At 49.5% G+C, this 13,040-nt stretch overlaps 1 long non-coding RNA gene across 1 annotated transcript; it reads right to left on the bottom strand.

The window, feature by feature from the left end:
• Window positions 1-1,527: 1,527 nt before the first annotated feature.
• On the bottom strand, window positions 1,528-11,090 carry LOC109282700 (uncharacterized). Its single transcript, XR_009462484.1, has 3 exons — window positions 10,926-11,090; window positions 9,114-9,420; window positions 1,528-5,882 (listed from the first exon to the last, which is right to left on the bottom strand). It is a non-coding gene; the product is annotated as an uncharacterized LOC109282700 (long non-coding RNA).
• Window positions 11,091-13,040: the final 1,950 nt, after the last annotated feature.

The following is a 13,040-nucleotide window of genomic DNA, read 5'->3' as shown; positions in this document are numbered from 1 at the left end:
CACACTGTGCCAGACCGTGTCCCTGTCCGCACCACAGGGGCTCTTGCTGCTCTAATAGTAAAGGCACCGTTGAGGCAGTGGGGCATTCCTGCAGACACAGGAGTTTTTCCACCGCCAGCTCTGGGATGGGCTCTGCCCCCAGTGTCGCACCAGCCCCTGGGCTTTGCCAGCGCATTTCTGTGGGATGCTGGATGTAACCCTTCATACTGTAGCTCTGTGGGCTACTTGCACGTTACCCTTGCAACACGGCCGCTCTGGAGATGGACACGGGAAGGCTGGGAACTTCCTCGAAGGGGAACTCTCAGCCCGGCAGTGGCTGCTGCTTTTAATTGTTATGTGTGAACTGAGCTGGGAGCAATTCAAGTGCAGCAAAAGCATCCAGGATTGGAGTTACATTAAAGTAGAACCATTTGCAATGTTCTTCTTTGGGAAATGCCCCAAGGGTGCACCCACACCTCATCCTACGCAGATGACATGGCAAACCTCTTCAAGCTTTTGATGATGGGGAAGTCATTTAGATCAGTGCTTTTCCACCCATGGATCACGACCCAACAGTGGGTAGGAAGAATATACGAAAAGGTCACAAACGACTGGTTTAGATCCTGCGCACATCAAATCATGTCTGTAACAAAGGAGTTGCTTAAAATGAAATAGCCCTGCTTACTATTGCAACTAGGAATGCTGTGCAATTCAGAGCCACCTCCCAGTTAGCACCCAGTAAGACCAGTTACCTTGTCATTCGGAGTCCCAGCAGGGGAAATTAATGACCCAGGCTGCTATTTGACTCTTTGACTCTTCATCCACCTTAAGCCAGCCTCTGTTTTCAGGAAGTTGAAAGTACTCTACCTGCAGGGTTTTGCTGAGTCTGTAGCAGGGGGTCAGATTTTCACATCACTGGCCATTTTTTAAGCAGTCTGCAGCCATGCACTTGTGTTCGGTCATGGTTAGACATTGTTTACTGTGGCTAGATGAGGCAAAAATTGTCCTGCCTGTCTACAGACTGCATGTTTGGGAAGGGCCATGACTAAATCTGGATTACTTCTTGTGAATAGGTGCAGAGTCTTAGCAAGAGACCCTGATCTAACTCTGTTCCACTTGTTCCAGATTTTTGGATGAGGAGGTTAACATGTAGTAGGTGAAAAGATGTTAATTGGCAATATGTTAAATTTATGTTGAATAAATATAAATGCTTAGGAGCTGGTTATAGATTCTTTAGACTAAAGGGTGTTCAAAATGACCTCATTTAAGTCCCTAATTGTGAAAAGATCCTGATTTCCTTCCCTAGCTAGGAGACTCGCTGAGTTTCAGAACAAATAAGATGAGCAGATGAACAGCTATCACACTTCTACGATTTATACTGCTTTATGGCCAACATAACTGGGCTTGCTGCCTCTCCTGTGCAGGGTGGAGAGTGTGTAAAAGACGGGGTTGTTATTTGCATCCAGGACCGGTGTGACATTCATCGCTGGGAATTGTGCAATGTCACTACAAGCAATGTAGGGTGAAACACATCTAGGAACCGACCTGAGAGTTGAGTGTAAGGTGCTCTCACTGACCCCCCACCCCTCCCCAGAGACTGCTCCCAAACTTCCAGAAGTAGAGGCGGTTTGGGGTTTCATACTGCTATAGCGCAAGTATAATAGTTATTAGTATATAATAGCTATTAGTCTCTTTTTGGGTATACCTATTGATTTTTATGTTTTTTTCTACCTCCCCTTTTCTCCCTATGTAAATAAATTGTATATAGTTAAGTACTGAGTTGTGTCTGAGTGATGGTTTCAAGGCTCCAGGTGTCCTTCTGTAGGGAGACTCTCCACACTGTAGGAAGGAGGGCTCCAAGACAGAGACCTGGCTGCAGCTGGCGGGTAGCTCCACCTCCTGAGTTACACAGGTATTTTCAGCTATTAGGTAGAACTTCCTGGACTTGCTGTACTGATCCCTACAATGCAGCATGGACATAGAAACCATTCCCCCATCTTTTTAAACACACTGAATTTTTCTCTGCTTTTTTGGTCTTCATGGAAAAGCGATTTCTGCTCAGTGCATCCTACAGCGTGTTGCAAGCCATCCTCATCCTCATGCAATATTCTCCAAGAAAGGACAGCATGTCCTTAATCCCTTTAAAGGATGGAAGATGTAGTGGTATGCATAGGAGGATGACCTTTGCTTTCTGCTGGCATATGAGGCTGGCACTGAGGGCACCACCAGGTAAGTCTCTGAAGGTAATGTAGGGGACCAGAAGTTCCCTTCATCACCATGTCCCCAAGAGGATATTGCTCCTTCTGGTAGATCAGAGGGTGTAATCCTTTCCTGTGCAGTTTCTTATGCAGCCAGTGGGTGCTGAACTGAATGGCATGATGAAGCAAGGCGTTGAAATCGGAGGGAGCCAAGAGGGACCCTTGTGATAATGGGTGGATCTTTGCCAAGTACAAGATCTCATTCGTCATGATGCTCCCTGGAGCAGAGGGGAAAGCAGAAGTTCAGAAATGAAGATGCAACAGCAAGAACCGTTCACATCAGTGAGTCACAGGCCGGCAAACTAAGCCAGGGGTGCTTAGAAGTGATAACCCCTTCTCCCTACAGCAATGCCAATGGCCTGGAGCTTCAGTGAGGCAGCCACACAGCACGCCTGGCCTGGATCCACACACATGTGGGCATGGGAGCTGTGACAGCACCAACAGCACTTATTCCTGCAAGTCATAGAGGTGGGCTAGTTGGACCACACGCCACCAGTGGTTGTGGAGCTCTGGGAGGAAGCTTTCCCCATGGCAGGAACTCAAGAGGAGAGAGGACCATGGCAGGCAGGGAGGGTCTATGGCTGCAGGGCAGAGAGACTCTCCTGCTCCTCTGTCTGACTTTGAGGGATCAGCGGGGTCCACCCCATTAGTCCTTCTGCCCCAGGGTCAACTCTAGTCAATGCGGCCTCTGAACCTGGAGAAGTCTGCTACTTTTGGGGCCTCCAACCCTGTGCCTTTAACCATCCCAGCCTCTCCTGGGCTCCGGCCTCTGTCTCTTCAGCTGACTGCCCCAAACCCAGTCTGGCTCTCTCCCAGCTCACGTCTGATCTGCTGCAACCCTACTGGTCTATGGGTCCCTGACCCTGCTTCTCGCCCTGCTCGGGCTACCGGTCCCTGGCCCTGGCCCTGCATGCTGTCATCACTTTTTAGCTGTGGCCCTGCTCCTCAGCCTTGGTCCCTATCCCTTGCACCTTGGCCCCACTCCTGGGCCAGTTGAAACCTCCACCACTCACACAGTCCTAAACCACCGGTCCTTACCCCCAGCAGTTTGGCTGCTTTAGCAGAGATTCCCCCTGCAGAGTGGTCAGGAGCTCTTGCCTCCGTGGCCCCAGGGCTGGATTGCCTGCCCAGCTGGAGCCCTGGGCTTATATCCTGCAAGTCCAATCCCTTTGGGCTCATGTGGCCCCCTTGATTGCCCTCTGCCTCACCTGCAGCCAGCTGCTCCTGCCGCCTGCCTTCCCTTAAAGTAGCAAGAGCACCAAGCTCCCTGCTACATCAGCCCAATCTCATTCCTTTTGGTATAGGGTAGGCACATCTGTCCATGGAAGGTGCTATATACACATGACTACTACATGGCTACTACCGGTCAACTGCAAGCCTCATGTCTCAGAGGGGATATTTAACACACAGGGTCTACACTAATGATATATCTGAGATCCATCTCAGACTGAGTCATAGTGTTTCTCTCTTTGGAGCCCATTTCCCCTCCCCGGTGGAGCATACAGTATACCCAGACCCCAGAAATATCTCCAGTCCAGAAGGGTGTAGCAGACAGGCACGAGCCTGCAACAGGTTTGCAAAGCCTGTGCCTGATGGATCTCAGCAGATAGGATGTCAATGGTGGATTTGGCAGTCGGTGAGGGGCGCCAGTGTATTCGGCAGTTGTAGAAGATGAGGAAGCCCCCTTCTCAAAGTGCAGAACCAGCCTTAAAAGGAGCAGAATGGAAATTAGAGAAAATACCCTGACTTTGCCTATTCAGGGAAGGCACGGCAAAGACAAACAGACTCTGGAGATGACATGGGGAAGATCTGGCAAGGTTTGGACTGGCCATGCAAAGAGGGAGATGCCAGAATGTGCAACAAGCCGCAGGGGGAGATGAGAAGGATGATCTTGTATAGCATGAGCCGATGGTCTTCCAGGCAAAGACGCTGCCTTGCAGGATGGTGTTAGGGTGCAGCTGGGCCAGGCTGCCTGAACACTCAGCATGAGCTTTTCTATCCTATTTAGTTTTCTGTGTAGCCCTCAGGGTGGGGAGGAAACATTTCCAGTGTAGCCAGGAATACAGGCTACTAACAGACTGAACGGGGGGAACCTCCCACCCACATCCAGCTCGCTGGGCCTCAGCTCTATGCAGCCAATTAAGACATTGCTGATTCTCTTTCTTTACTCAAGGACAAGTCGCAAATTGACTGCATTAACATTGACAGAAACAGCAAGTTTCAGACAGTCAGTGCTATGCTGAGGTGCCCCCCTGAAAACAAGCAGGCAGCAAAATGCCCTCTGCTTCGGGATACACCTCTCTTCCTGCCCTACCCCTCACCCCCTCCCACCCCAAGGTTAGTAGACAATATGTGAATGAAAGCGCCCACAGTTGGGTTTTTTTCCCAGCCGCAAATTTCATCAGTTCAGCCCTGGAGAACATGAATCAAGCCCTACAAAAAAAAATACAGCTGTTTACAAGTCAGATCCTGCTCAACATGTCCTGCCATGTAATAAAGCAGGCTTGCTACATTCACCTGATGCTAACATAGACACCCAGGTAAGGGTCATTCATTATTAAGGCAGAGACCCACCCTGCCCCACTTTTGCCGAGGTCAGTAGACCAGCATTTCTCAACCCATAGATTGTGACCCAAAGCTGGGTTGCAAGAATATATGAAAGGGTTGTGAGCAAACTTTAAAAATGGATTCTTCTTTAAAGGAGAAAAACATGGGAACCTGTGGCTTTCCCCTTGCAGGCTGTCATAGCTCCAGCCTCCAAGGGGCTTCCCCTCCCTTTTGTGCAGTAGCAAGGAGGTGAGGAGGAGAGGACACCCCTTCTTCTCAGCAGTCAGGTGGGGAGAGACATCACACACTTCACTGCTGTGCCAACAGCTTCCAGCACACTGCTTAGAGCTGATTTGTCACCGTGCATGTTGGCGGCTCTCTGTAAGAGCTGCTAAGGATGATTTGGCCTTGGAAGTTGAGCCTATCTTTAGAGGCTCAACTTCCAGGAGGGAGTTAAATTTGTTCAGAGTGCCAACCATTTGGAAAGCAAAGCACATGGACAGTCTTGCTCCACCTGAACCTTTTCAGGAGCTCAGTTTTACAAGTACAGATGGAGTCAGACAGAGAGCCACCTGCGAGTACCCAGGGGTCACCACTCAGAGGTGCATTTCTGTTTTTCCTTGTAGCCAGGGTAGGTGGCCCTTCAGCCTGTCTATAGCCAAGTTAATCTTTTGCTGCTGTGCCTTATGGTAACACTCTCCGTACTGGCCAGGCCAGCGCTCCAGCATGAGCGAGGAGCAGGGTCTGTGGCTGAGCTGACAAGCACAGACAAGGCTGCCTTTCAGCACATCTCACCTGGGAGTCCTGGAGCTCCAGTCCTTGCAGCTCATTCAGGCTAATCGGTCGGCTGCTTCCTCCTGCCTGGGCCAGCACCTGCCCCACGAAAGGCAAGGTCAGGAACTGGAACTTCCTCACGGACGGGACGGGCCTTCTGGCATCTTGGGTGCTGTCAAGGGAGCAGCAGGGGCACCGCTGAGATGTCTTGAGTCAGTCACTCGCCTACAGAAGGACATACAGAAGGCGATGCTCCCCATCTCCACGCACCCCCTAAATCATGTGCACACAGGATTCAAATTACACTTGGACTCATGGAGAGGTCTGCAAAAAAATAAAAAAATGAAACGGCTGCCCATCACAATACCCTAATAAAATTGGAGACTCCCCAATTTATGATTTTCAAATCTGACAGAGGGGTTCCCATCTTTTATGAGGGCGGGAGGCTCAGCCCCCCCCGGAGCTCCTGCATAATTTGAACCCCACATGCACAGTCTGCTGGTTACAGCCACCCACACAGACTGTGCACTGGCTTGCCTGTTTTGGATCAGACTGCTTTCATTTATGCCAACATCTCAGCTGGATCATCTGAACCATAGGTGCCGACTTTTATTTTTGTCGGGGGGATCTAAGATGATGCTCCCATCACCTCCGGCGGCAGAGCTGAGTGAAGCCTGTGGAGGGGTGGGGGTAGATGTAGGCTGTCTGCTGTGGACTCGGGGGTCCCCACCCTGCTGCCCTCCCCTGGGAGCCCCATGCTGGCCATGCCACCATGGCAAGGTACCTCCTGCCTGCCTGCCTGGCAGCAGTGAGGGCACAACACAGCACCAGTGCCCCTGCTGCTGCCAGGTGGGTAGGGGGCACCTACCTCACCATGGCAGTGCAGCTAATGCAGGGCTCCTGGGGGAACGGCAGCAGGGCACAGAGATCCAAGCCCACAGGAGACAGCCCACATCCATCCCCGTCCTATGCACAAATGTAGGGGCACATGCCCCCCCATGCCTCTCTTCCTGGGAGTCCACGCAGCAGCATGGAGCCGGTCCCTGGATGATCCACCATTGGCTCTGTCCCACTCTCTACCCTGGGCCTCAAGCAACACCCTGACTGGGCAGCTCCCCCGGACCCAGGCCCAGCCCCTGCCTCCCTCCCTCGCCTCAATCTGCTCCCTTTAGACTTACCTGCAGGCAGTCAGGGGAGCTGCTCTCCACTGCTGCCTAGGGCTGTATTCCTGGCCATTCGTTTCCCATGTATTTCCAGGGTGAACAGAAACCCAGATCCCTGTACAATACTGGGAATTCAGGACAAATGCTGTCCCAGAGTCATGCAGCCCAGGAGCAGGACTTGATGTTCCTGTTTCGGGACAGTCCCACCCAAAAGGGGCCAGGGCCCTTGGGCCCTCCATGTCCCCAGTGCCTGAATGGATAGCAATTATATTGGGGCAGAGGTGCTCATTCCTGGCAATGATTGCTACACTTGGGAAGTTGCACTGCTTTAGTTCCACCAGTTTCAAACCAGAGGAGTTTAAACAGTGCAAACTTGGGGAGCAGACATGCCCACAGGCAGCTCCAAGTCGCAGAGGAGGTGGGCAAGAGTCCTCCAAGCTGCCTGGATTTCTGGTCTGACTCCTAGGGACTTCTAGGGATCTTGGAAAAAATGCCAAGTCCACTGTTTATTATGGATCCAGTGCTAGGAAGGCTGAAATCTCAGGGCACTGAGAACACACTTGTGTCCCAAACCTGGTACACTGGAGCTCTGCCGGCCCAGCCTGAACCTCCACATTGCTTAATTTAATCAGCACTGCACAGAGCGGGTGCTTAGGAACACTTTCTAGTCACCATCCCAACACACACATGCACATGTACATGTATGTATATATATATACATTCATGTGCACACTGCCAGGTCCTCAGCTGCTGTGTACTGGCACAGCTCCCTTGACAACATGGCCCACTACGTATGCATGGAAGTGAAGGTAAAGATTAGAGAGAAGCTATTCTTCCCTACTACTCTTGATCTTCCTGCAACAGCTTCCTACCATTAGTCCCTGTCATTAGCCCTCTTGTCCACGGGTGACTGGTGCCTTGTTATTCACCTATGTCATCACTTCCATTCCTGTTTTCTTTTACTTGTCCCAAGGAATCATTTGGTGTGTCCTCAGTGGCCTCCCTTATTAAGGGAAGCTTGTAGTTATTTTGTGACGGGCCCATGACCAGACAGCACATCAAATAGGCCTGTGACACACAGTGGCTGAAAGTAGATTGTGAAAGGGAGTGTAAACTGGGTATGACCAGAGGTTTTCAAGTTTCTCACTTGCAGATTCAAGCAGATTCTAGCATTTAAGGTCTAGGAAACTCTGATTCAGAGGCTGTCCCTCTAACCACCATGCTGATGCCCCTTTCCTCCAAGAATCTGTCCAGTCCCTTCTTGTGTGACACGCTGGCTGCTAGGCTGTGGCTGCCCTCCCCATGCCAGCATGCCAGCATCATAGGGACCAACAAGTTTCATACCACAGCTGGAGTCTGCCTCTTTTTTTCTTCTTTCCTCCACAGCCCTGCTGCTCTGTAGTGCATACGGCTGTTCCTACTTCACCGATGGAGCTCAGACCTTTGGCTGTAAGAGATGCCTATTCAATCCAGGTCCTCGGAGCTTATGCCTTGCACTTCAGAGCAACTTGTGTAGCAACAATTTGTCCCAGGGGAATCCTCAGGAGAGACAATGCTCCCTAAGGGGAGAAGGCAGGGGACCCACCAGGCACAGCCAGCAATCAGCTGGCAAAAACATGATCCCTGGGGTGGGGGCACCCTGGATGGTTTCCAGTGCAGGTGACAGCACCCCCTGCCCCCTGCCTTTAGCCAGTGCATGGCCAGGCTCCTAGCCCTCACCATCAAATGACCAGTGTCTGTTAATTTTGATGACTCTGTAACTTTACACGCTTTGTGCTTGACTCCATTGGCCAGCAGATTTTTACATGGAAACTCAAGTTGCCATTATGTTGCTTGAGATTGTGACTCCCCGTTCCCATAAAAAAACTGCATGACATGGGACTTGTGTTCTCCCATCTCCTCTTTTGCCCTGTATGCATGTTCTTATTCCCTCTTGCTCAACAGCTGGAGAGTGCAGGGGTCTTTCCAACTAGCTACAGGAACTCCGCACCTCCTAGGGCAGGTGAAATCTAAGAGACACAAGCTCTGGCTGACTCCTGACGGTTTGCCTAATACACTGAGATGAGTGGATATGTACAGCCCACCTTTCTCCTAAAGGACTGTGCAGAGATGTTAGCCTTAACCCTTCCAGATTTTAGCATAAATAGCTTGGGTTTAATTTTTAAAGTGCAGTGATCTTAAAATGTTCCTGTCTTGCCTTGTCATTCTGTTTTTGAAAGGGCCACAATGGCAGGAGGTGTCAGCAGTGCGCACAGACAGCACTTGCAGTGTTGACTTTTTCCCCACCCACTCTTGTTCGGGGAGTGAGGGGAACCAGGTAGGTTCAGTAGTGATTTCTGGCCCCATCCCATGTCTAGTCTGAACATAGCCATGTTGGAACAAGACCACTTACCTGTCACTGCCAGCAGGTGGTAGCCTTCACCAACCTCAGTCTCATGGGGAGCCCCTTCACAGGAACAGGAGACACCTGGGATGGACCTTTCCCCCACAGCCATGCTGCTCTGCAGAGCACACAGCTGTTCCCGTTTCACTGATGGAGCTCAAACCTTTGGCTGTAGGATATGCTCATTCAATCCAGGTTTTCTGAGCTTGCACCCTACATTTCAGAGCTGCTCGTGTGGCAACAGGCTTGTCCCAGCTGACACCACCAAACGCCGACTGTCTTTTAATTTTGATCATGCTGTACCTTTAAGTGCTTTCTGTAAAGTGCAATCAGAAGTTCCCTTTAATCCCTTGTGTTAGTGCCCCTAGTGCCCTTCACTCCACCATAAGGCTTTTACATTGGTGGCTCACTTTCCTCAGCAGCATCTTAAAGCAGAGAACCATGTGCTCTAAATATTGCCATCTGGGCTAAGTACAGACAGGAAAAAACCCTGAGGATGAATCAATTCAATCTTCACAGGTTAATCTAAACTGCGGTGATTGAACCAATAAGCAAGTGCACAGACATTCACTTTTGAGCCACATCCCTTCAGTGGCTGAGGCCAGAAGCCAGCGGGTGCTAGAACATGCCTCCCTACTCTGCGGTAGCAGATAGCTTGGGCTAAGGCTAGCCTGCCCACCCTGCAAGAGGGGCTTGCAGGAGATATGCAAAGCATCCTGGGATGCTGGAGGACTGTGTGTTAACTTGTATCTGGAGGGGATCTTGGACAGAAGTTCAATAAACTGATTTAACCTAAATCAATTAAGTCTGACAGTACAACCATACAGATTTATTTTAAAGTGGTTTTGGCCATCTTGAAAGTGGTTTATATGCACTGAAATTCAATTGCATTACAGATCTGAACCAGTTTCCAATAACTTATACCAGATTATGTGTCATATATGTCCCTAGCTCTTCTATTAGGGCCTAAACTGAGCTACATCTTGCTTTCCTTTAAAGCCTATTGAAAAATATTGCTGCTACCACAAACAGCATATTCCTTCTTTTTATGCCTGTTCTGATTCACTAGAGTGAATGTTGACTGGTGCTTTGAGCCAGCAAAAATGATCATCTGCTGTGGTAGCAAGAGCAAGGGCACTGAAGACTAGCTTTTACAGGCTATGGCAAGACAATTATGTTCACGATCATTAAACAGTGAATAGTTGAAGGCTGCTGACTTTGTAAAACCTACTACAACACAAGAGATGCCCTGTAGCCCCAGCAATGATGTCTAGGAGTATATTTATTTCCAACTAAGCTATCAGTAAAGCAGACATTCTCTAACTCTGTACAGCCTCCTATCTTACCAAAATTAATTGATTTACTTGCAAAGAAGGTGCCATTGTATTCATTTGGGCTGTAGAGAGGTACTTAGCCATGTTAGGGCATGTGTACATGTAACGATGATGCCATATACACATGAGGAAAATCCCCCTTTGTGTAGCTTAATGGTATCATACTTTACAGGTATGCGAGTGTGGTTGGGCCCCTTTTTTACAGCACGATCAGTGCCACGTTCCCTCTTAGGGAGTAGGCTGCATTCTCAGGATGCTCACCCACAATGACTTAATGGTATTAATGTAAAATTCAATCCCAGAGAAGAAAACAGGATCTGCCATCATGGCTCTCTTCCTATTAGTCCAAAATAATCAGCTATGGCTCTGAGTGAAGTCTCACAGACCTATAACGGGGGCTCCTCCAGCCCCTACACCTCCACCACAGTCCTCCAGGTCGATTAAGGACTGCTGTTAAGGCTTCACAGACAGGTGCTAAACACAGTACCTTCCTGGTTGACTTCCAGGAATTCACCGCAGTCTGTCAGTCACAAAAATAAAGAAATATGGGCAGATGTGCCCCTCACCCCTGCCACCGCTGATCTCTGGAGTAGAATTCCCCCTTTTGCCACTTCCTGCATCCTTTTAGGTTCTCCTCCAAATACTCCCAGCCTATCAGCATTGGCTTCTGGTTTCCAGCTGCAGCTTGTCTGTCCTGTATTAAGGCAAAGCACCTGGGATGAGCTGGAATCAGGTGTTTCTTCCCCTGAGAACATAAACTGCTCAGGATGTCCTGACCCAGCTTTAGTGGTCCTGAATAGGGATTTTCCCTCCGGGGAACTCTGTTTCACAAGGGGACTCTTTAAGGAGCTGGACCGTAGCTGTGCTGGCCACTGAACTGCCCCAAGTGTCCCTGCCACCTGCCCCTTCACTTTTGGGCTGCTCGCACCTCAGCCTGGGGGAACTCCTGAGCTAAGGGGCTTATCCCCTTCATGCTCGCAGACCTACCTTGGGGCTTCCTGGATAAGCTGTATTGGGACCGGCTCTCCAGCTGCCCAATGCCAGCTGCTTCTGGTGCTCATCCCATCGCTATCAAGGCAGCTCACCTCCCAGACTCTAAGGGAAAGGGGGCAAGGAGAGATTTCCTCCCCGCACTTCCACTTCTCTCCTACAGTGAGGTTTGGGTGTCTCAAATTGTTCCACATCATGACAAACTAAACCACATCCTGGTGTACTTTAGTTTGACACACAACAGTTGCACCATTGCAGCCAATAAGCTGGCATGCATACATAGTAATTCACTGAATTATGTGTATTGAGACCCTTTGTCCACTGGGTGTTGCTACAATTTTTACATAGTTGCAGCTAATTTGCAGGTATTTGTAGGTAATGAATGTTTTAGCACACCAGGTGTAGCAGCAGGGCCCAACATGGATCAATCTTCTGCTGACCTCTTTTTCTTAGTTCATTAAAGAAATATTTCAAACAAAGTGTTTTGTATTAGTTGTCACCGATTTCACTGTACTGATGGCAAGGGTGTGTTGTGGGGGGTGAAGATCAGGGTGGTTGAACTATGCTAGGCATCCAGGAGCACAGGAGCACAGTGGCATTGGGTACAATAACATTATTAATGTCTCCAAGTCTATCTACAAGCCCCCTCTTTTTACATGAGACACCACCAGCAGTATAACAGCGTGGGTGCTCAACAAAACGCTTAGACACCTGATCCCCAAATTTAGGGTCAGGTGGCTACTGCAGCTGTCAGGTCTCTGCTCCCCATGTCTCCATAGGTCCCATTATCATTACTGCATCTGGGTGCAAGAACGCAAGAGTAAAATCCCACTCCCAGTTTTGTCGGTTTTCCACCACTCCCTTTTTATATGAGTTTCCCTCAGCAGTAAAAAGTTGTGGGCACTCAACACTTACATGCCTGAACCTGAATTCAGGGTGGGGTGCCTACTGTGCGTGTCAGGCTCCCACCCCCATGTCTTCATAGGTCGTATTACCACAGCCACTGAGAAAGGGGTTGCTATGCCAGATGCTTTCTGACCATGGATGGGAGTATGGGACTTTTTCGTGCAAAAATGTCTTGACTTGTAAGTTATGCATGCCTATACAGGTGTGAGCTGTTCCTTAGCACCGACACTCACACCATCTGCCCAAGAGAGTATTCTTAACACAACACCGCTGAAATCCATAGTCTGACCCAAATTGTCCCCCAGATTGACCTATTGTACAAAATGTTAAATGATAATGGCTCACTGCCAGTAACACTAGAAACTCACTGTCTGCAATGTAGCTTGATCGACCACAAGTGTCGCTGATCTGCACATATCAGCGGTCTGTGAGCTATAGGAGCCCTCTGCTATTATTTAATACTAAGAAGTCAGTGGAGTGGATTGTTATGCAGCGTCCCCTTCAATATTTAACTTTGAATAGCGCATGGAACAATTTATAATATTTTTAGCAGGCACATGTACACAGTGACAGAAACAATTAAAGCTCACTGTGTCAATTTAGGGGACATAGGATGATACACGGAGGAATAAACCCCCGTCACGTGTACAAGCGTCCTTAGTCTGAAGTCAGGCAGAAGGCAGGGCAGTACCTTAAGGAAGGACTA

The sequence above is a fragment of the Alligator mississippiensis genome, chromosome 1 (genome assembly GCF_030867095.1).
Source record: "Alligator mississippiensis isolate rAllMis1 chromosome 1, rAllMis1, whole genome shotgun sequence".
Classification (NCBI taxonomy): Eukaryota; Metazoa; Chordata; order Crocodylia; family Alligatoridae; genus Alligator; species Alligator mississippiensis.
The sequence above is the reverse complement of the archived record's forward strand: the minus strand, read 5'-3'. Positions and strand labels throughout refer to the sequence as shown.